The sequence below is a fragment of the Jaculus jaculus genome, chromosome 7 (genome assembly GCF_020740685.1).
Source record: "Jaculus jaculus isolate mJacJac1 chromosome 7, mJacJac1.mat.Y.cur, whole genome shotgun sequence".
In the NCBI taxonomy this organism is placed as follows: domain Eukaryota; kingdom Metazoa; phylum Chordata; class Mammalia; order Rodentia; family Dipodidae; genus Jaculus; species Jaculus jaculus.
In genome coordinates, this window is record NC_059108.1 from 35008045 (window position 1) to 35030856 (window position 22812).

The 22812-nt window shown below is 43.8% G+C and overlaps 1 protein-coding gene across 1 annotated transcript in view; it reads left to right on the plus strand.

The window, feature by feature from the left end:
- Nucleotides 1-22812, plus strand: part of Fyn (FYN proto-oncogene, Src family tyrosine kinase) — a 207786-nt gene that overhangs the window by 9584 nt on the left and 175390 nt on the right. The window lies entirely within an intron of this gene.

A 22812-nucleotide genomic window follows, 5' to 3' on the forward strand; every position in this document is an offset into this window, starting at 1 on the left:
GTTTACAGGCACAAGGCTGAGGAGTTGACTTATCAGTGAACTCTTAACAATGTCATTCTCTGTCTTTTATCACCGTCTCCTCCCCAAAGTGTCCTGTCCTTCTGCACAGTCCTTTGTGAACCTTAGTAGAACTACATTCCTGACTGATTCCGGACGGAGTGAGGAGGTATCAATCTGTTTTAGGATGGAGGAGCAGTGATGTGAACGCTGTTTCTTTTGCCCTTTCCTTTTTTGCTAACAACACAACGAGTAGCAGCAGAAAGAAAGACCAGATTCCTGATCCTGGTCTTCCACGCCATCCTCAGTCTCCATGGCTTTCCTTTGTCATACCTGGTTGTGAACCAACACTTGGTTAGCCTGGCCTCTACCCACTGAGCAATTAATATGGGTTATGTGTTCTGGCTTTGGTTCTCCTTTCCTACCAGCCCCTAGTCCTTTCTTTCCTTGATCCATTTGTGAAGGTTCAGCTAGGACTCCATTCTCTTCATTTTCTTGCATTGAGTATTTGCAGCTCTTAATTGCTTCCAGAAAATGATGCCTTATACCACCAGTTAAAACTTGACTTGACAATGAAGTCAAGCTCTAGAAATGTATAAAGGAAGGATGGAGAGATGGCTTAGCGGTTAAGGCCAAAGGACCCTGGTTCGATTCCCCAGAACCCATGTAAGCCAGAGGCACAAGGGGGTGCATGTGTCTAGAGTTTGTTTGCAGTGCCTGGAGGCCCTGGAATGCCCATTGTTTTTCTCGGTCTTTTCTCTCTCTCTCTCTCTCAAATAAATAAATAAATTAAATATATTAAAAAAAAAGAAACTTGACTTGAGAAACCCGGGGTCAGAGAGTTTCATAACGTGTTTAAGTTCATACATCCAGCTGCCAATTTAGCCAAAACTAGTACCCTAGAAATCCATATTTAAGGTCCTATCTTCTCAAGAGGCTGTTGGCCTCATATATGCCAGAACACTTATTAGCTGCTCCAGCTCCATTTTTTCATTTCATTTATGTATTTAAATATTTTTATATATTAATTTGAAAGAGAGGAATAAGCAGAGAGAGAGAGAGAGAGAATGAGAGAATGAGAGAATGGGCATGCCAGGGCTTCCAACTGTTGCAAATGAACTCCAGATGCTTTTGTGCTGCCTTGTGCATCTGGCTTACATGGGTCCTGGAGGAATTGAACTTGGGTCTTTGGCCTTGCATACAAGCACCTTAACTGCTAAACCATCTTTCCAGCCCTGTTTATTTATTATTTATTTGCAAGCAGAGACAGTCAAGGTGCAGGGGAGGGAGAGAGAGAGAGAGAGAATATAAATGGTGTGCCAGGGCATGTAGCCACTGCAAACAAACTCTAGATGGTGCATGAATGTGCCTTTACATGAGTACTGGGAAACTGGACCTGGATCATTAGGCTTTGCACAGCTCCATCTTTTTATCTGTCCCCTGTGGCATGTAGCAGTGATGGGCAGGAGCTAGTTCTTTAGATTGGCCCTGAGGCAAAGCCTGGGACCTGCAGCTTGTTTCCTGGCCATCATGGTGCTAAGCTGGCATCTTCATGGGCATTCTACATTTTCTGGTGGCTGCAGATTTATTCTCTGTTGACCCTTATGGCTAAAGGTTAGTAATTGTCCTAGGCTGGTTAGGAATTACCTTGGGATTTTCAGAATGATCAGTGTCTTAGGATTTTTGCTAAAACTTTAGAGTGATTAGGAAAGTTGTTGGTTTTTACCCTCTGCTATTGGGTTTTCATCATCATCAATTTTCAAAGGGAAAGAGGATGAGACAAAGGGAGAGGTTATAAAAGTGCAGATTGACTCATAAGACCAGGAAGAGCATGGAGAATGTTTCCCAGGCTGGAGGAAAGCTGCTGACAGGGCTTCAGGTGTTGTGCCCCCACATCTCTGAGCCAGAGAAGGTGGACTCTCACTTACTGTGCACCTGTCCATCTGCCCATCTGGATCTTCTAAGACTGAGCGCCTTAGCCAAGGGCCTCCCATTGGCCACGGGAGTGCCTTCTCTCCACCTCTGATTGGGCCAGCCTTGCAGCACAATCCAAAGAATCTTCACAGGACTGGCAGTTCCATCCCAGATTTAAGGTCCTATATAGTAAGAATTTGATACAGCAGCTTGCCACCAGCCTCTCTTTGTATGTCCTTCAAAAAAATGGTAGGGAATAAGCTTTTATCAAATGTTTTCCATGGTTGCAGGAGGAGCTGCTTTAGTCATTTTTGTAACAAAAGACACAACAGCACAACAGGCAGTGTTTGTCAGGCATTCATTAAGTCTCCCGAGCTGCCTGTGAACAGCACTGGGGTTCCTCATTAATGGCTTCCCTGCCAGGCCCTCACCTGGATGCCAGATTTACTGTATCCATGGTGGAGAGCAGTAGGAACGCTTTCTGTGGATATAGGCCAGCTCCAGCAACGAAAGGGGAGGCTGCCTGGTGTTTTACTGCTCCTGAAATGCCATTGTGATCTTTGGGAAGTGGTGGTGAGGTGTTTTTCCTTGCTTAACCATGTGCTGTCTAGGATTTAAATGGCTTTTGCTGCCCCTTCACCACCACCACAATCACTACCTTACATATAGATGGTCACAGGCCCCTGACAAAATGCACTTTCCCCTTTGCTGGCACACAGTGTCACCATGTCATGTAATGACCTGGCTTGTTCATGTCTAGTCACTGTTTTTGCATGCCATTGTCACTATTGTCCATTTTAGCAGCAGGTGATTTTTAAGCTTCCAAGTTGGGAGGTCTTACATGTTTTCAATAGTATTTCTAAATGGAGATGCATCTTAAGAAATGTTGCTTCTTGCAGGTAATTTCCAAGACCCTCTACATTTAGGGATCCTTGGAGCCATGGTTTAGAATTAATATTTTGGTAACAAGTCATGTTTTGGATTCTACCTTATGAAATGGATGAAAATGCAATGCCTGTAATTTTTAACCTGCCTTCAAGTCAGGGCAGAAGCAGAGAATGGTTCACCCTTCTTTTCATTGTAGCAACAGTGAACCAAGAAATTCCCATTGTGTGTCACTACTGAATATATTCTTGATTTCATATGGCAAGATTTGGACATTGTGTTCTATTTTTTTAACTTCTTTTTTTTTTTTTTTTTTTGAGATAGGGTCTCACTTTAGCCCAGGTTGACCTGGAATTCACTATGTAGTCTCAGGATGGCTTTGAACTCATAGTGATCCACCTACCTCTCTGCCTCCTGAGTGCCGGGATTGAAGGTGTGCGCCACCATGTCTGGCTGGACATTGTTCTCTTACAGGCTGAGAATTACTCAGTGGAAGCAGTGAGGAGGGATGCGAGGGAAGGATCTATAAAACTGGTAGAATGAACACAACCAGGGGCCTTTGTGAGCTCTGCCAGCTCCTGGAAAGGAAAGACTATGGCTAGTTGATTCAGAAGTACCGTGCAAAGAGAATTAATGCTTACTTGAGAAACCACAATGCCAGATGTTACCTGGAGAAGAGTCTGGCACCCAGAAGCATTGAACTCTTGAACCCCTCTGTTTCCCTGTTTCTCACATCTCCAGCTGTGACTAAAGTTTAGTTTCCATTGGTTAAATGACCCTGTCCCATCCTCAGAACAGTTTTCTCATGCCCCTGAGATCCAGAACTGCTGGCAGAAAGAAGGCTCCTGACCTCTGCCCCCACACCAATGCTGTCATTGCCTGCTCCCTCTGCTAAGGAGAGAGGAGTTGGTGAGGCAGGATATGGATGAGGACATGGATAGAAGGGGCTTGAAGAAACCAGAAAAGGTTCAAACCAGCACTGGACTGTAGGATACTTCTACCCACTGATCAGCTTCCCAGCCTTAGTAGTTACAAGGCCATCTTTTCTGTTATTACAGAAAGTCACAAAACCGCCCTACAGGGAACCACGGAAAACCTGCCAGTTCTGGTGGAGGTCTCAATCCACAGTAATTTTTTGTCCATCTAGCCACAAAGTATCGTACAGGGATACTAAGCCATATCTCCAGCCCTCTTTTCTTTTTAAGTTTTGTTTTCAAGGTAGGGTCTCACTGTAACCTAGGGTGATCTGGAATTCACTAATGTAGTCTCAGGTAGGGTTCAAACTCTGCAATCCTGCCTTATTTAGAATTAAGTATCATCTTGACTAGTCAAGGGAGCAGGATGTTCTAGAAACTGAGGAAAACAATTGAGTTGGTTGAAAGTGTAACTCAAGCTGGATGGGGTGTATGCTTGGATTGGAACTGTCAGGAAGCTCTGAGCTCTCAGGGATATGTGGAGTGAACACAGCAGGAATGGAGAGGGAGGGATGGAGGTGAAGAGGCCCTCAAGTGAGAAAACACAGGGAGGTAGGAGGTTCTGGAGTGATGCTGATGCAAGGGTGGGTGGACCTCTACTTAACCAAAGAAGATCTATAGCTATTACAGACACTAGATGTGAAAAATTCAAGAATGGGAAGCTATAGGCCAGGTCCCCTTTGCCTTTGTTTTAAATGTGTATATACACATGATGCCTTCTGGAAGACGGATATGTCAATGTGAGGCTTTTATCCTTAATGAGTGTTCTGGAGCTTTGAGATCATGCATCATGAGCAGCTGGGTTTGTGGGAATAATATTTTGAACTAGTATTCAATTTCATTTCTCTTGCTGTGAATTTTTGTTACACTGGGACTCCCTCCCCCCATTGAGAACAAGTATACTGTTACTTCAGGGGGAGGACAGAACATGGCCAAAGACAAGGACAGCATTGTTCAGCTTTTAATGTCCCAGAAAGACCCTTCCAGCATGTTTCAGAGACTGAAGTGAGCCTGAGCCTTCATTTAAGAGTGGGCTGTGTTAGGTGGAAAATGACTGTGGATTTCTAGGAACCAGCCCTCAGAAGCCCAGGAAGGTACTGCATATAAACTGTGTAGGAGGAGGCTGCAAGTCTGTTTTCCTCTATCCAGGAGGATGACATAGCTTCCTGGGTTAATGAGAGGAGCTTGTAGGGATCCAGAAATGGATAGTCACTGAGATCTAGTGTTCCATGCCCTGGGGCTTCTGCTTGAGGAGTCATTGAGATGTTCATAGTAGAGCATGGTGGGTATGGGAAAGCAATGAAATGAAATCCCCTCAGCTTGCCTAGAACTCTGGAAGGAAACCACTTTGCAGTGTGCTGTACAGTTGGGCATATGGAGGCAGAAACAAGTCCCCTCTCAGTTCCTATGGTGTGAGGAAATCATGACAGTCCTCTTTGTTCCTCAGCTCCTGTGCATGGTGTGAGGAAAGCATGACAGTCCTCCTTGCTCTCCTGGGTGGGTGTGCAGAGGCTGAGAAGCCAGGGGTCAGAGTGGAGGGACATAGAAGAGAGCATTCCATCTCTCTGAAGACCGGCTGGGATTGTGGCTTCAGGTACTCCCAAGCTCTGATGAGGTGATGAGCAGTTGTGTCAGCAGAGCCAGGCCTATAACCAAAGACATTGAGGAGGCATCTCTCAGACGCTAGCAACAGCTTAGATGTAGGCGCCTGGATTAAACCCTCTCCCATCAGGACTGTGATCTGTAAATCTCCCCAGAGGAGGAGGAAAATGAAAAAGAACAGATCTGAGAAGGGAGTTAGAAGTGAGTTTGATTAATTACTAGAGGCAGATGATGCTTTAACTCTGAAAAGACTCTTAACTGTTAGCAAGATTATATCTTTCTGTCTTAAGTGGAAATGATAGAATCATAATCAGGTTGGATTCAATCATTAAGAAATAAAGTAGTGTCCTTTTTTTAAAAAAAATATATGGCTGGGTAGCAAGTGTACATTTGAATCCTGTGACACTACAGTTGGGTTGTACCATTGGGGAAGAATGTACTTGCTTATACACCTACAGACCACCATTTTTCCTTTGTGTAGTCATTGCTCAATATTGCTATCTGAGGCTTTTTTTTTTTTTTTTTGAGGTAGGGTTTCACTCTAGCCCAGGCTGACCTGGAACTCACTATGTAGTCTCAGGTGGCCTTAAACTCACAATGATCCTTCTTATCTCTGCCTCCTGAGTGCTGGTATTAAAGGCTTGCACCACCATGTCCGGCTGTGAGTCTTATTTTGAGCAAGGAGTGAGTTCTGTCCTCAAGGATCAGAGCTGTCTGATTGATACTTAAGTGTAGTAGGGGATTTGTCCCCCCAGAGTTTGGCTAGTGGTGATTTTTTTCCCAGTGCTCTGGAAGAAACAATCTCAGAAGCATTGGGGCCTCAGGTCAATGGAAAGTGTTAGAAGATCTAGTTATTAGAGGTTGCTCAGTGGTTAAGGTGCTTGCTTGCAAAGCCTGATGGCCCAGGTTTGTCTCCCCAGTACCCATGTAAATCCAGACGCACAATGTGGCACAAGCATCTGGAATTTGTTTGCAGTATCAAGAGACCTTGGAATGCCCATTCTCTCCCCTCTCTCCCCTTTTCTCTCTCCTTGCACATATTTAAATTTAAAAAGTTAAGAGAAAGAAGTACCAGCCCTTGCCAGATGATTCTGCTCTGAAGTGGAGACCAGAGTAGTTTTACTGTGTGTGAGCCTTCTTTTCCATAGTTTAAAGGTAACGGGGAAGATACTAGAAAGTATGGCCCTGAACACAAGAGGAGATGCCCTTCATTTTCATTCACTCCTATGTACTGCATAAAGCATCTCCAAGTGTAATTCGTAAGTACCAGAGTACTCATGAGAGAAGGAGAAAAACCCTTTATAATTACATTTCATTTCTCTCTGACATTCATCGAAGAATGATACTACATTTAACAAGATGCATTTTGGGCTGGAGAGATGGCTCAGGAGTTAAGGCATTTGTCTGTGAAGCCTAAGGACCCAGGTTCAATTTTCTAGGACCAGCACAAGGTGGCATATGCACCTGGAGCTTTTTTTTTTTTCCCAGTGGCTGAAGGCCCTGGCACACCCACTCTCCCTCCCTCCCTCCCTCCCTCCCTCTCTCAAATTAAACATACACACACACACACACACACACACACACACACGTGTATATGTATGGGATTAAAGGCATGTGCCACCATGCCCAGCTGAGACAAAGTCTCTTGTTGACTGAGCAAGAACGTAAAGTAGTACTTGGCTCTTTGCTACATCTCTCTCCTTAAGTCATTTTTTTTACTGTGTCCAACACCCACATCACTGATTTTTTTTAATGTAGAATAAATTTTTTCAGTTTTCTCATAGGTAACATATAGTTCCTTCTAATTAGTATTTGAACTAGATATCTCTGATTGGTATTTGTGTGTTCACTGCAGTATTTCTCATTTTAAAAATAGCTCTTTTTACAGGTGCAAAGTCCCTTATAACCACCTGCTAAATGGAGGCTCTTCCTTGACAGGCTTTTTCATAATGAGATATGTAAACATTTTTGCACAAATATTTTCACAGATCATTTCCCCTTGTTCAAAATTCTTATCTTCAAGAATTTTTAAAAATAATTTGAAACTTAGAAAAATAAAGTTATTCATATGGTCCTCTTGAATGATTTGTCAGATTTAGATGACACAAAATTATTAGGTCTTCTCAATTTAACTTTAGTTCTGTACAGAATACAAACAAATTCCATGGAAACTGGGAGCCCATCAAGAGATTGCCGTCAGTCAAGATCTTACAAAGCATAATGTAATTTCAGAATTGGAACTTGGATGCTCTTCAAGTTCTCGTCAGTTCATGTGCTCAGTCCCACCCTTGCTTTCATTGGGATACATGTCAACATCTTCTGTTCACACGCCTATTTTCAATAATTGCAATTGGCTAAAGGCTCAAAAGCTTGAAGTATTTTGGTGCTCCATTCACTGCTTTGATTAGAGATTTCTAATGGGTTTGGAACAGAAAGCACTCACACTTGGGAGGACTTGTCGGTCATAGCAGAATACCATACCAGGTTACAACCTGGGTGATTGTGATAAAAAATAAGGTATATGCTGCTGTGTTGAAGTGTCTTTTAGTATTGGCCTTGTCACAAAAAGTTACCAGATTTTTTAAGCGGGTGTAAAAGAACGTGATTTGTTAGTTTCTATGCTTAGTTTCTTTTGGATTTTGTAGGATGTAGCCTCTCATTTGAGTGCAGTTATGAATTAGTTTTCTCCTCCATAGGCTATCTGAAAAGTAAGACCATTATTTTTAGCATCACAAAATTTATATTTGTATCATCACTGCAAAAATAAATCTTTTCATCTCCTACATCAAACTTCTAACCATTTATAGCAACCTTCATAATAATAGATGTTGTACATATGATTAACCTTCTACAAGCTTTATTTTGATCACATAAAATTGGAAAACCCCATTATTTATTTTACCTTTCTTTAATATAGCAGGTTATGCTAACATAAAACTGGACTCATTTAACAGTTAATGAAGTATTTTCCTTCCTCTGATAAAGCTCATACATTAAAAACCTGTTACTTCACTTTTCACACCTGCACAGAAACCAAGAACTCAAAAATGAGCAAAACCAGTTTAGGGATCTGGAGAGATGGCTCAGTGGTTAAAAGCGCTTGCTTGCAAGCCTGCTGACCTGACTTCAGTTCCCCAGCACACATAAAGCTGGATGGAAATTGGCACACGTGTCTGTAATCCCAGTGCACCAAAGGCAGTGGGAGGTAAAACCAGGATAATCTGGAAGCTTGCAGGTCTGCCCAATGGCAAAATAAGAGACCCTGTTTCAAAAGGAAAGTGGAGAGAACTGTCATGCCAAGGTTGTCCTGTACCCTCTACATGTTCACTGTGGCATGTGTATGCCCCTACATGTGTAATTAATACATATGTAAATACATACACACATCACACAATTTAGAACAAGTCATGTGATAAAAGAAGGCTATTTCCTGGAGTTCTGTGTTACTGAAATTTCCACAGGTGTGTGTATCAAGCTGCCACCATCAGCACAGCCTTCCTATAGTAACTTGATCTTGAAGTAGTGAGTGACGTTTCCTTAGTAGGTTTTTGACTTGTGATTTATGAGTTAGGGATATGACCGTGTCTCCATGCTGCATAGTAACAATCAGTAAGCATTTTGTGCTAATTAACATTTATTGTCACCTTTCTTGAAAGACAAAATTTGTGACTGGGGTTGTAACTCAGCATTAGATTGTTTGCCTAGCATTACAAAAAAAAAAAAAAAAAAGCAGTGATTCAGGGCTGGAAAGATGGCTCAGTGGTTAAGGCACTTTGCCTGCCAAGCCAAACAACGTGAGTTCAGTTACCCAGTACCCACGTAGACCAGATGCACAGAGCAGCACATAGCTTCTGGAGTTCATTTACAGTGACTAGAGGCCCTCACCCACCTATGCTTTCACTCTCTCTCTCTCTGTAACTCTCTGCTTGCAAATAAATAAATATTCAAAAAGCAGATTATTTAGTACTGAATTAAAAAAAATATTTTATTTATTTATTTGGAAGGGATAGAAAGAATGGGTGTGCCACGGCCTCCAGCCACTGCAAATGAACTCTAGATATATGTGTCACCTTGTACATCTGGCTTATGTGGGTACTGGGAATTGAACCTGGGTCCTTAGGCTTTGCAGTCAAATGTGTTAACTGCTAAGCCATTTCTCTAGCTCTAGTACTTAAAAAAAAAATACTTTTTTGCAAGGAGAGTGGGTGGGGGGGGTGAGAAGGAGAGAGGGAGAGAGAATGGGCACAGCAGGGTGTTTAGCCACTGCAAATGAACTCCAGGTACATGTGTCACTTTGTACATCTGGCTTTACATGGGTATTGGAGCATTGAACCCAGGTAATTAGGCTTTGCAGGCAAATGCCTTAACCAGTAAGCCGTCTCTCCAGCCCAAGTACTTAATTTTTTTTTTTATTACATATGCATTTTCTTTTCTTTTAGCTTACTGTGGTTGTAAGGGATACTGGAAGATAAAAAGGGTAGCCATCCAATAATAGACTGAAGCACTGAATGAGACATTCTGACAGTTTCTGTAAAGCTCTTTATCTGGGCCTGCCTTCTGCAGTCACTTCAACACCCATGCATAATGCCCTGCATTTCCTTGACCTCTTCTGTGTTCTGTGCATCTTGGGATCGTCATGGGTCATGGCACAGTGACGTCCACTGTTGTTTTGTCACTGCTAGTTGTGACTGGGTGCAGTTAGCTACCATGACCTTGTGTCTAAGGGCTCCTTGTGTTACGGTAAGCATCCAGGAACTTGTGTCCAAGAGGCTCCTTGTGTTATGGTGAGCATCTAGCATATAGTCATCAGCATAGTGTTTGTAAAAGGACGGGAAAAAGTTGATGGTCATCTTTCAGATTTAATCACCTGTGTAGGTAAAAATTCCCTTCACCACACAGTTTGCCTCACGGTTTGTTTCACTTCTGTTCCAGAAGGGGCAAGGGCAAAATGAATGGTATAGCCCCATCTTGGTGGGTCTGATGCAGCTGGTCATAACAATGTGGACAAATGCTTACCTCGAGTGACTGCTGGGACAGCTGGAGCAAACCCACACTTCACAGTCACACTGGTTTGACATTGCATTTGTCCATCCACTTTTCACCTTATTCTCTTATCTCACTGTGTACTATTCCCACAGCCTTATTACTCTGACCCATCCAGTCCCTCTTCCTGCAGCGAGTGGGCTTCCATGGGTATCTTCCTGTCACAGTGAGGATGCAGCCCAGCTGTTCACACTCCCTCTGGACACAAAGCTTCTTTTTTTTTTTTTTAAGATTTTATTTTTATTTATTATTAGAGACAGAGTGAAGGAGAGAGAGAATGGGTGTGCTAGGGCCTCTAGCCACTGCAAACGAACTCCAGACACATGCACTACCATGTGCATCTGGCTTACGTAGGACCTGGAGAATCGAACTGGGGTCCTTAGGCTTCATAGGCATGTGCCTTAACCACTAAGCCACCTCTCCAGCCCCCAGTGTGGTTTCTTGATGGAGTGAATGAATACTGCTCACCTGAAATTAAAAGGAAAGAAAAGAGTCCTACTAATTCATGGCAATAAGGAAATTCTGTCCAAATCTCTAGGCTCTGTCTCTGGAAGACAAAGTTCAGTGTTAGCAGAAGCTGATGCATGTGGCCCCCCTGATTCTGTAGCCTCCCAGACCCCCCCCCAACCCCATGGAAGTTGGTGTGGAATGTAGGGAATCTATTGTATGTGGCTTACATTAGATCAGAGACTTTGTTTTAAGCACATGTGGGCTACATAATCTGAAAGTATTCTTCCCTGTATGATTTTGGGAAAAATGACATGCAGAAGCTCTCTGGGAAGCAGTATGTGAGAGGAGAGGAGTACTTTGAAATCCTGATTTGGAGACCCCATGTTCTTACCCAACTGCTCTCTGTTCCTTCTCTTTTCAAAAACATTCTACTGTTCAGCTCTGTCATGAATGCCTTTCCAAGGACAGTAAATGGTTTTACACACTATGACATCGTTGCCATGGTAACTAATGTATTTTAGCCGAGAGAGACTGATAGAAGTAGGCTAAAAAGGACAAGTACAGAACTGGCACAGTGTAAAATGTGGGGCAGTGTGTGCTGTAGTAAAGATGCTTCCTCCCCTCTCTTGAATTCTTGTTTAGGAAAACCTGTATTACTGGATTTTGGCTGCTTAACTCTTACTAAATTTTTTTTTTTTTTTGCTGCTTCTAGCATTATCTGCTATCTTGCTGACACTATTACTTTAGTTGGTACTTGGATTTTTTTTCTGCCCGTTTGCTTTAATGTGGCAAACACATTTGTGATTTATTCTGCAAGGTGTGCTTTCTTTACCCCTGCATTGTGTTGCCTTCCTCCTGAGAGGGTGTCTCCACTACCTGCCTGCATACCTCCTGCTAGCAGAGCCATTCCACCAGCCTTGCACTCCACCCTTTGATCAAAGTCACCATCGTCCTCTAGTCCATGAAGATGTTTAAACTGAGAAGTGAGTGTGCACACGTCTGTTCCTACAAAGCATCAGGCCCCATGTGTGTCAGTTTTGGTTCTTGGTTTAAATGCACATGAGAGACCATATTGCCCTGCTTTGTGTGTCTGAATACATTTGAATTCTTTTATCATGACAGTAACGTCCCCTTTCATGCTCTTAAGTAAATCTCCAGGGTTGTATCACTTACTTTTCTTGTTTCTGTGACAAAATGCCTGACAAAAGCAACTTAAGGAAGGTTTATTTTGGCTCATGGTTTAAGGATATGGTCCATTGTGAGGGAAGGCATATCATCAGGAACGTGAGGTCATAAAGGTTAGGCAGTCCAGGAGCACAGAGAAATGAATGCTAGTTGTTGCAGTTACTGTCTCATTACTGGGACAAATGCCTGACCAGAAGCAGCTCATGGGAGGAAGAAGTTTATTTCAGGCTTACAGAATCCAGGAGAAATAGCATCACAGTGTAAGATGCTGTCTCACTTCCATAGACCCATAGCAGAGAGAGACGTCATCAAACAACCAGGAAGGCTCAGAAGAGTCAGAGTTCAAATTGCTTCTCTTCATATTCCTAGCAGGGCTGGACTTCAATCTGCCCCTAGTGACACCTCCCCAGCAGGGCTCCGCCCACTGCAGACTCTTAATTACAAGCTCAATTTTTATCAGAAATTACTGAGGCTATGGGAGACATATGTTTACACCACCACACTAGTGCTACATTTGCCTTTTCTCTTTTATTCACTGTGAGATCTCTTGCCATTATATGATGCTGCATCTAGGGTGAATCTTTCATCTTCAGGTAAACTTTTTGAAAACAACCCCATAGACATACCCAGAAGTGTGGTGAATCTAAATTTCCTTTCTTTTGAGGTAGGGTCTCACTTTAGCCCAGGCTGACCTGGAATTCACTATATAGTCTCAGGGTGGCCTTAAGCTCACCATGATCTTCCCAGTGATTCAAAATTTCTATGGTGATCCTAAAGTCAACAGTAAAGATATACCATCACAAAGGGTGAGCCAGTAGCATTCAGCTTTCTGCTTGCAAGAAAGAGAAACTGAGGCATAGACCTTATGATTTACATAGATAGCATTTTAAAATGCAGTCTCAACTTTTCCATAGTGCATGCACACACAGCTTTACAAAATTTCCACCTTCACTCAGGGGAAAAATTGGAAGTGCAATTTCTAATGGCAGTAGCGGGCTAGGCAGGGCCAGGTTCTCTAGCTAACCCTAGCCTCATTTTACGTAACTGGTCCTGTGGATTTTGGTGTGTGATCCTTGCTGCACCCACCCACCCCATCATAGAGCATGTAAGTGCCAGTGCCAGGGATAAAATGTGGTTTCTTAGACAACTGCTTCCTCCCTGGCTATGGACCAGACTTTTCTGTTTTTGAGAGAACTTCAAAGGTCATTCGTGACCTACATTAGGTAGTAGAATCTACATTTAGTAGCTTCCTAATTACAATACATCCTGTAGCTAATGATTTTGGGCACATTGTTCTTACTTAGGTACTCATCTCCTGGTTGCCTCTGTCAGAAGCCATTCGTGCTTGCCTTTTATATGGAATAGAGATTATCAACACAAAAGATATAGCCCTCATCTCAAATGGGATAAAAGGTAGTTAATTCTGGAGCCAAATATCAGTGGCCATCACCTCCTCCTACCTGTGGTTTGATTCAGGTGACCCCCATAAACTTAGGTGTTCTGGAGGTTAGGTTCCCCAGCTGATGGCAATTGGAAATTAAGTCCTCCTGGAGGAGTGTATTGTTGGGGGCAGGCTTATGGGTTTTATAGCCAGTTTCCCCTGACTAGTGTTTGGCACACTCTCTCCTGTTGCTCTGGTCCACCTTATATGGGCCAGGGGTTGATGTTCACCCTCTGCTCATGCCATCATTTTCACTGCCATTGTGGAGCTTCCCCCTCAAACCTGTAAGCCAAAATAAACCTCTTTTTCCCAACAAGCTGCTCTTTGTTGGGTGATTTCTACCAGCAATGCGAACCTGACTGCAACAGTAAAGTGGTACCAAGGAGTGGGGTTGCTGCTAGACACCTGACTGTGTGGCTTTGGCTTCTTGAAGCTGATTTTCAAGAGGAATGTGGAAGAATTTGAAACCTTGGCCTAAGAGATGCCTTGTAATGCTGTAAGTACAGCTTGATGGACTATTCTGGTCAGAGTTGAAAGGCCTGAATCCAGTAAGAACTATGGACTGTGGTTTGGCTTATGAAGGTGAAAAAGAGCTTTGCCTGGACTGGGCTAGCGGTTTGTGTGGGAAACTTGCTGTTATGCCCATGTCCTGAGAAGTTGTGCAGGGTTCCTTTGTGTAGAAGTGAACTGGTGTGAGCAGAGGGATGTGGCACAGAAAGAAAAACCTCTGGGTGAATTGCTGCCTGTTTAGCTGCAATTGAGAGACTACAACCTTGGAGATTGGGCCAGCTAACCTGCGTTGGGGCAACAGGAAGAGTGTAGACTCTTTTGAAGGGGATTGAGTGCTCAGGAAGTATCCTGTTGTTCAAAGTCTGCTTTATTCACCCCTGGATTAACAAATTGGCACCCTACCTGGTATTGTGGAGTATAAGAAATACAGGAAGGAGAGGGTCATTGAGTTTGTAACATGGTCTTGTGTTTTGGAAATGGCCATACTCAGTGTGAAGCAGGTTTGCTGGATGACTGTATGGAGACCCAATGGAGCCATGAGGATGAACTGTGGATTGCAGTGGAGACCCAGTGGAGCTGCGGGGACCACGGGATGGCTGCTCAGGAAAGCTGCTGGCCCAGATGAAGTTTTCCAGGACTTTCCAGGACTGAGTAGCCTAGCTGGAGGGGCAGAATTGGAATGACAGACTTGTTGCTGGTTAGAATTGTCGGACTTGGAGAGTTGTCACTGGCTAGAGTTGTTGGACTTGAAGTTACAGAGTTTGATGTTTGCCCTGGTTGTTTTAAATCTTGTATTGGTTGAATATTTGTTTGCTATGCCCAATGCCATCTTTGGCAGTGTGAATGTTTATTCTGTGCCATTAGGGATTTTGAGGTTATTATTTGGTATTATGGCTCAGTTAAAAGACCTTGGATTATGTTGTATGTGAACATCATTAGGATTGATAAAAACTATGGTGACTTTTTTTTTAAATTATTTATTTATTTATTTGAGAGCAACAGACACAGAGAGAAAGACAGATAGAGGGAGAGAGAGAGAAATGGGCGCGCCAGGGCTTCCAGCCTCTGCAAACGAACTCCAGACGCGTGCGCCCCCTTGTGCATCTGGCTAACGTGGGACCTGGGGAACTGAGCCTCGAACCGGGGTCCTTAGGCTTCACAGGCAAGCGCATAACCGCTAAGCCATCTCTCCAGCCCTATGGTGACTTTTGAAGATAGACTGAATGCATTGCATTTTACATCATGGATGATTATCAGTTTATGGGGGCCAGGGGCAGAATGTGGTGGTTTGAATCAGGTGTCCCCAATAAGCTTAGGTTTCTGGAGTTTAGTTCCCCAGCTGATGGCAATTGGAAATTAAAGCCTCCTGAAGGAGTGTATTGTTTGGGGGCAGGCTTATGGGTGTTATAGCCAGTGTCCCCTTGCCAGTGTTTGGTACACTCTCCTGTTGCTATGGTCCACCTTATGTGGGCCAGGGGGTGATGTCAACCCTCTGCTCATGCCATCATTTTCCCTGCCATCATGGAGCTTCCCCCTCAAACCTGTAAGCCAAAATAGACCTCTTTTTCCCCATAAGCTGCTCTTGCTTGGGTGATTTCTATCAGCAGTGTAAATCTGACTGCAACACCCCCGTTCCATGTTTTAACACGTTAACAATTTCTTGAAGGTTTTATAGTTACAGAACCAGAAAAAGTTATAAATCAAGGCACTTTTCAAATACATTGGTTGACCATCAGGTAGGTGGGTTATAGCAAAGCAGGGGAAATCTCCACTGTAGGCTTCTGTTGTTATCTGATGATGTTCTTAGCCCTTGGGTTGGTGGAAACTGCTGGTTTGATAACATATTCCAAGAAGGTCACATCCAATCAATTGACAGTCCACCAGAATGTTAGGTCAGATACAGAGGTGGGCAATGATGGCTATTAAGGGGCTAAAGATAGCCCAAGGTAATTTAGCTCTTATTCTGCAACATTCCATCTCTACATGAGGTCTGTCAGTCCATTCAGCCTTGTTTGAGGCAGATGCAGCACTTTCCAGGAACTTTAGTTCACAAGGTGCTAGTAGTAAATGTTAACCTGGGCATGTGCATAGGAGACAGGCTGGAGAAGGAAAACTCTAGCATGACAGGGTTTTACATTTTACAAATTTTCATTGAACAGACATACTGTAGTTACCTTCGTGTTGCTGGGACAGAGCACCAAACAAAGATGGTTTCCTTGGCTGATGGGATAAACGTTTTTATTTCATTCATCATATTTTTTTTTCGCCTGGCCTGGGATTCACTATGTAGTCTCAAGGTGGCCTTGAACTCATGGTGGCCCTCCTGCGTCTGCCTTCTGAGTGCTGGGATTACAGATGTGTGCCACCACATCTGGTAGGAAAGCTTTTATTTTGGCTTGTAGTCTTAAGGGGAAGCTCCGTGATAACAGGTGAAAGCAAGGCATGAGCAGACACCTCTGCCACAGCAGATGGAAAAAAGCAGCAGGAGAGTGACTTAATCTCTGGTAAGGGGGGGTTGGCAAAAACACCCCTAAGCCCACCCCAAACAACACACCTCTTCTAGTAAGGTTCCATCTCCCAAATTGCCACCAGCTGAGACCAAGTATAGAACAGATGAATTTACGAGAGGCGCGTTTGATTCAAGTCACCACAGCGCATTACCTTTCTAAGGAGGCATAGGGACATTTCTGTAAATGACGTCTAAGCACATACAGCAGAGGTTGAACCTTGTACCACATTCTGAGTTTGAAACACCCAGAGGAGGTTCTCTTGCCACCTTTGTCTCCCCAAAAGACTAGGCACTGTCCCCTTGATGCTTGTGTGCTGCGAAGACCCTGTGGCAGTATGATCTTATACCAATCACACTGCAGTTAACACTATGCTCAGGGTGGGAAGCAAGTGAGAATAGGTGGCAGTTGGAACTATGTCTGTCTGTCTATCTGGCTAAGGTTGGTACATATCACACAGCTGAGGAGAAGAGATGGCAGTTGGAATCATGTCTGTCTGTCTAGCCTGGTTAGGTCTGTGCATACCACACAGCTCATGATGAGCTAGTCTAGGCCAGAATCAATGGCTAAAAGAAACCACCCCTTTTTTTCTCTGGAGAAATGGGGCAGCAAGGATGCCCTGCAACAAGGGGCTTTGTCTGACCTGGGCCTGTCTCTAGGGCCTGACCCAGCTGTTGACACACAGGAGACTGTGGCAGCCATGAACGTGGATGATCCCACACACTGCATGTCTGTCTGCAGCTGTGCTGACCTGGGGACCCCACTGTGAAAGTGGCCTGCTTCTGGGCCTCCGGCAGGGAGCCAGGGCTGCCCTTGTGCCAGAGAGCTGTGAGGAACGTCTATGTTCTCTATGTGTCTCTGTTTTCTTTGGGATTATAGCAGAGTCTGGCCCTGCCTGGTCTTTTTTGTACTTTGGGTCCTAAGTTAAGAATAGTCCAAGGAACACTTGTCCCTGTTGGCAGGCTGATATGGGAGTTGCTATCACATGGCTGTTTTATCCTCCATTGCTGCTGACATCACACCATGTACAGCTCTGAGGTTCCCACTTTGGCTTTGAATAGAGCTGTGGGCATTGGAGCAGAAAGAAGCCATTCAGTTGTGACCATGTAAAGATGTGTCCAGTAATGTGTCATAGATGTTTTCTGGCAGGTTAATGAAGATTTTAAATCTTTTGCAAGTAGTCAAGAGAGTTGAGGCTGGGAAGCTGATCAGAGGGTAGAAGTATTTACTGTGTAGGCATGATGGCCTGAGTTTGAATCCCCAGAACCCACATAAAACTGGATGAGAGCTCCGTGGTTAAGGTGCTTGCCTACAAATCCTGACAACCTGGGTTCAATTCCCCAGTTCCCATGTAAAGCCAGATGCAGAAAGTGGCACATGCACCTGGAGTTTGTTAGCAGTGGCTAGATGCCCTGGTGTGCCTGTTCTCTGGTGCTCTTCTTTCTGTCTCTCTCTGCTTGCAAATAAATAAGTAAATAAATTTAAAAAAGAAAAAGATAAAGAAAACTGGACGTGATAGCCTGAGCCTATAATGGGAGGAGGAGACAGGAGAATCCCTGGAAACTCAGCCACCAGCTAGCCTGGTGGACTCAGTGGTGAGCAAGAGAAAGACGTCCATAGTTGTACTTTGAAAACACAAGTGCATACATGTGTGTGTGCACACACACAGAGATAGATTTAAAAAGTTGGACAAGGTTGAATTTGGAACAGAGATGGCATTATGGCAGGGGAAAGCACATCTTGTTTTCCTATCAGTCTCCCATTTTTGAACTAATCACACAAAAATCTAAAGGATGATTTAAGTTTTGAATTTCTTTTAGCCCATAAATCTCCATCACATAGGAGATGTGATAATGACCATCTGTGACTGAGTTTCAGTGACTTGGCCACCTTTTTTTAAGTAAAATAAGCAAAATTTCTAAATTGCATTTCATTTGTTTTAGAGCTAAAGACCCAATGTTGCCTGTAAAGAGCTGTCTTCTGGATACATGTGTGTTGTATGAGAGACATAGCTTACAGATTTACGCCTTCTCTCCTCCACCCATCTAATCTATGTTCACCACCTCTTAATGCAGGAAGGAGTAGGCTCAGTCTGACTTAGTGTGGTTTTATTACTTCCTCTGTCACTGCTTCTGCACTCATCCATCAGCAAAGACAGTACCAACTCAAATGTGCTGCAGGCACTGTGCTCAATACTGGACATCAGTGACCTGCCAGGGCAGCAACAAGACAGGCCCAGCATACAGCTAAGTAAGACCACAGTGTGGGCGCAAGCTAGTCCAGCTGGCACTGTGAGCCAAGGAGAACAGTGAAGGATAATAAAGAGCTGGGCCCTGAAGGCTGAGGTGGAGACAGTGATACTTACCCTACCGTTTTGATGAGATGGCAATGGCAGTACCCAGTGCCAGGAACAGCTGAGGGCTGCATCTTTTTCTCTGCCACAAACTGGGATGGAGCAGAGGGAGGAACATGCAGTGTTCCCAAGTCAGCTGACTCCTCAGATAGCATGCATGTTCTCCCACAATCTGGCCTCTGCCTCAGTTTCTCACCTTCTCCCTCTGGCCTTCTGCCAGCCTCTTATCACTTCTTTCTGAAGCATTACCCACCTCTTGCCTTTTGCTAAACCTTTGGCTATATCCTTGTTCCTCTCATCCTACACCTGTTGTAAGGCTCGGGGCTGATGTGCCCTGGGTGTTGGTAAATACACAGGCAGTGAGTGCTGGAAGGATGGCTCTGTCGAGAGTTCATAGCTTTTTTCTTTTTCTTTTCTTTTCTTTTATTTTTTTTTTGCAGAGTACTTGTGCATTGTCCAAGAATAAAGGGTTGGTTTGATCTAAACAGCTTGGTGTGTTTTTATTAGTTTGGGTTTGTCTCTTGGTTTCTAATCCTGTAGCTGACCACACATGCATGCATCCATGATCAGCCATTTCCTTAGTTGGGTATCAGTCACTTTATTGATATCTATCAAAACATCAGCCTCACTTCATCTAGAAAGATAAAAGCCTAGGAAATATTCTAGTGCCTCCAAACTCAGAATTGACTATGTAGGCAACTCTGCAAAGTGTAAGTGCACATGCATATCTGTTTCTATACACTCGTGCTTGCACCCACAGGGGCTTGGATGCCTTAGAGTCCTAGAACTTCCATTTTCTACACGTGTGCATGCAGAGTCAGGGGATTGGGGAGACTGTCTCTCCTAATGCCTTAGAGACCTAGAACTTCCATTTTCTACACGTGTGCATGCAGAGTCAGGGGATTGAGGAGACTGTCTCTCCTAATGCCTTAGAGACCTAGAACTTCCATTTTCTACACGTGTGCATGCAGAGTCAGGGGATTGAGGAGACTGTCTTTCCTAACGCCTTAGAGACCTAGAACTTCCATTTTCTACACGTGTGCATGCAGAGTCAGGGGATTGAGGAGACTGTCTCTCCTAATGCCTTAGAGTCCTAGAACTTCCATTTTTCCACACGTGTGCATGAAAACTCAGGAGATTGGGGAGACTGTCTCTCCTAACGCCTTAGAGACCCAGAACTTCCATTTTCTACACATGTACATGCAAACTCAAGGGTTTGGGGAGACTGTCTTTCCTAATGCCTTAGAGACCTAGAACTTCTATTTTCCAAAACCACTTTTGGAATGCAAATGAATCAGGCTAGTTGTTCAGTTTTTAAAATGATTTTTAAAAGTCATTTTAATAGAACATTTTTAAATTTCACTTAAACATTTTATAGCCAAAACTTGTTCTCAAGTTTCAGAACAGCCTTTATAAGGGAAAGATGTGTGGTGTTAAAAGCAAAGATCACTTTTCATTCTAAATGAGGTTGCCACATTAATTTTACTTGTATTCAGTAGGCAGCTTATTTTCTCCATCCATATCCCCTTCTAGACACTAGAGTTGGTGCTTGAAGAGGTGTCAGAATGTCTTGCTTGGGAATCTGTGAAGTCAAAACTGTGGCATCCCTCTTCGGGTTGGTTGCTGCACAATGATGTATATATTGTCTTTGTTAACTCCATCTGTTTAGTAAGTCTGAAAAAGAATTTGGATGATACAGTTTGTTTGTATGGGCACAGGAGACTGCGTAGTGAGCCAGCAGCTCCATCTCCAAATGAGGTTTCAGCTTTCCTGTCAGTAGCCACTGCTGGAGCGTTGTGGAGTGCAGGCTCATTCCTTCAGTCTACTATGGATGGGGCATCCTGGGCTTTACAGTGTTGCAGTATGCCTGAGACAGGCATAAGTTTCCTTCCTGTGCTGGAAAAGGGCTAGGATTGTGTCAGGGCTCTTCCTATGTTAGATGGAGGAATGATAAGCCTTGAAGAGAAAACAACTTTTCATGACCTATACATCTGAATAATTTTCATAAACCTTTGTGAAAGTATTCCAGAATGGAAGTCAAACTTCTAAGTGAACATTTCCCTTTAAGAATGTTCTCATAGCATTGAGTTCCTGTTCTGATTATAGGGAGGTAAATTAAATTTTCTGGGCAAGGAGAATTCCCATGTTGCACAGCCTGGCAGTGTTTCCATCCCCAGTAGATTAGACAGCAGAAAGGGCATGGAGTGCAGTGGTCTCTGTGATTAGGGCAGGACAGCTGCTAAAGAAGCCAGAAGAGGTGGGCTTCTGGGTTGCTATGGCATGGCTGCAAGTGATGTGTTTATCAGCACATACTTTTTCCCTGGTCTCCATGGGCTTCTGCTTGTGTGCAGCAAGTTCCTGATCTGATGCCCATCTGCAGAGAACAGAATGAGTTCCTAATTCTCTTCCCTGTGGTCATTTCTTTCTTTCCTTCATCCTGAATCATCTTTGATTTAGTAAAACAAAATGCTGCTGTAAATAGGTATCTCTTCAGACAAAAAACCCTGGTTTGTGAGCATGGTGGGGTGGTTCTGATGGGCGCAGTAATTTATGGTGGGGTTTAAGCCATGGGCCTGAAAGACAGATGCTGATACTGACGAGTCTTACCTAAGACAGAAAAGTGTTCTGCCTTCTTATGTGTCAGTCCTTAACCCTCACACTTGATGCTCTAACATTTTGTTGTCAACATAACCCCTTCAACCATTTTTATTGTCCTTTTAAGATACTTTACTAAAATTGAGGTTTTGTTTGAATAGCTAATATTGCTAATAATAAATCAAGCACCATAATATTGGCTGATTGTAGAGTGCATACATAAACGAAATTTGCTATCTTTTGCTACAAAGTATCTCCTTACACTTTTAAATATTAATGTGAAGTGGACACAGCAGTCAGCACTCAACCTCGTGGCAGGTGGGGTAGGGAATGATACCAAGTGCTAAGTCATCTGGGGTTGGAGTTGCATAGTAGAGACCAGTGAGTTAGCAAACTTCCTCCTGCACAGGGGGATTCCAGATTATGGAAACTAAGGCCATCTTAAGAAGGTTGGTTTGAACCCAGCTTGATGGAACCTGCCTGTAACCCCAGCATTTGGGAGGCTGAGGCAGGTGGGTCTTGAGTGCAAGGCCAACCTGGACTAGCTACATGAGACCTTATCTCAAAAATAAAGAGAGAAAGAAGAGGAAGGGGAAGAGGGGGGAAACCTGCAACCTGGTTTGACAGTAAAGAGAGATTTGAGTGATTTTTTTGTTTTTTGATTTGGTTTTATTTGGTAGCCCAAGCTGACTTTGAACCCAAGGTGATTCATTTCCCCCCCTTCCTCCCCCCTCCCTCCTTTCCCCTTCCTCTCCCTCCCTCCCTCCCCCTCCCCCCTTCCCTCCCTCCCTCCCTCCCTTCCTCCCTCCCTCCCTCTCTCTCTCTCTCTCTCTCTCTCTCTCTCTGGTTTTTTGAGGTAAGGTCTCACTCCAGCTCAGGCTGACTTGTAATTCACTCTGTAGTCTCTGGTGGCCTTGAACTCACGGAGATCCTCCTACCTCTCTATCTTCTACTGCTGGGATTAAAGACGTGCGCCACCACATCCGGCTAAAACCAAGGTGATTCTCTTGTCTCACCCTCCTGAGTGCTGTAATTACAGGCATGAGCCACCACGCCTGGCTGGAATACTCATTTTTCATGTGCCCCAAACTGTGATGACTTGTAGACCCTGAAAAAGATACATATGTATGGCTGCCATCCTAATCTTTCCTGACTCCAGAAACAAAAACTTCATGCCTGTTTTTTTGGGGGGTACAGAGATGGGCCTAAAAGCAGGTGTTTTGTGGCGACTGTGACTTTACACAATCGTGAACAAGAAAAAATTGTGGGCAAATTGATGGTCTTCAATAGATACAATTTCGTGGTGGTGCTTTATGGGTGTTTCTGCAGTGTGGGTTTGGCTGGCTTCTCATGCCT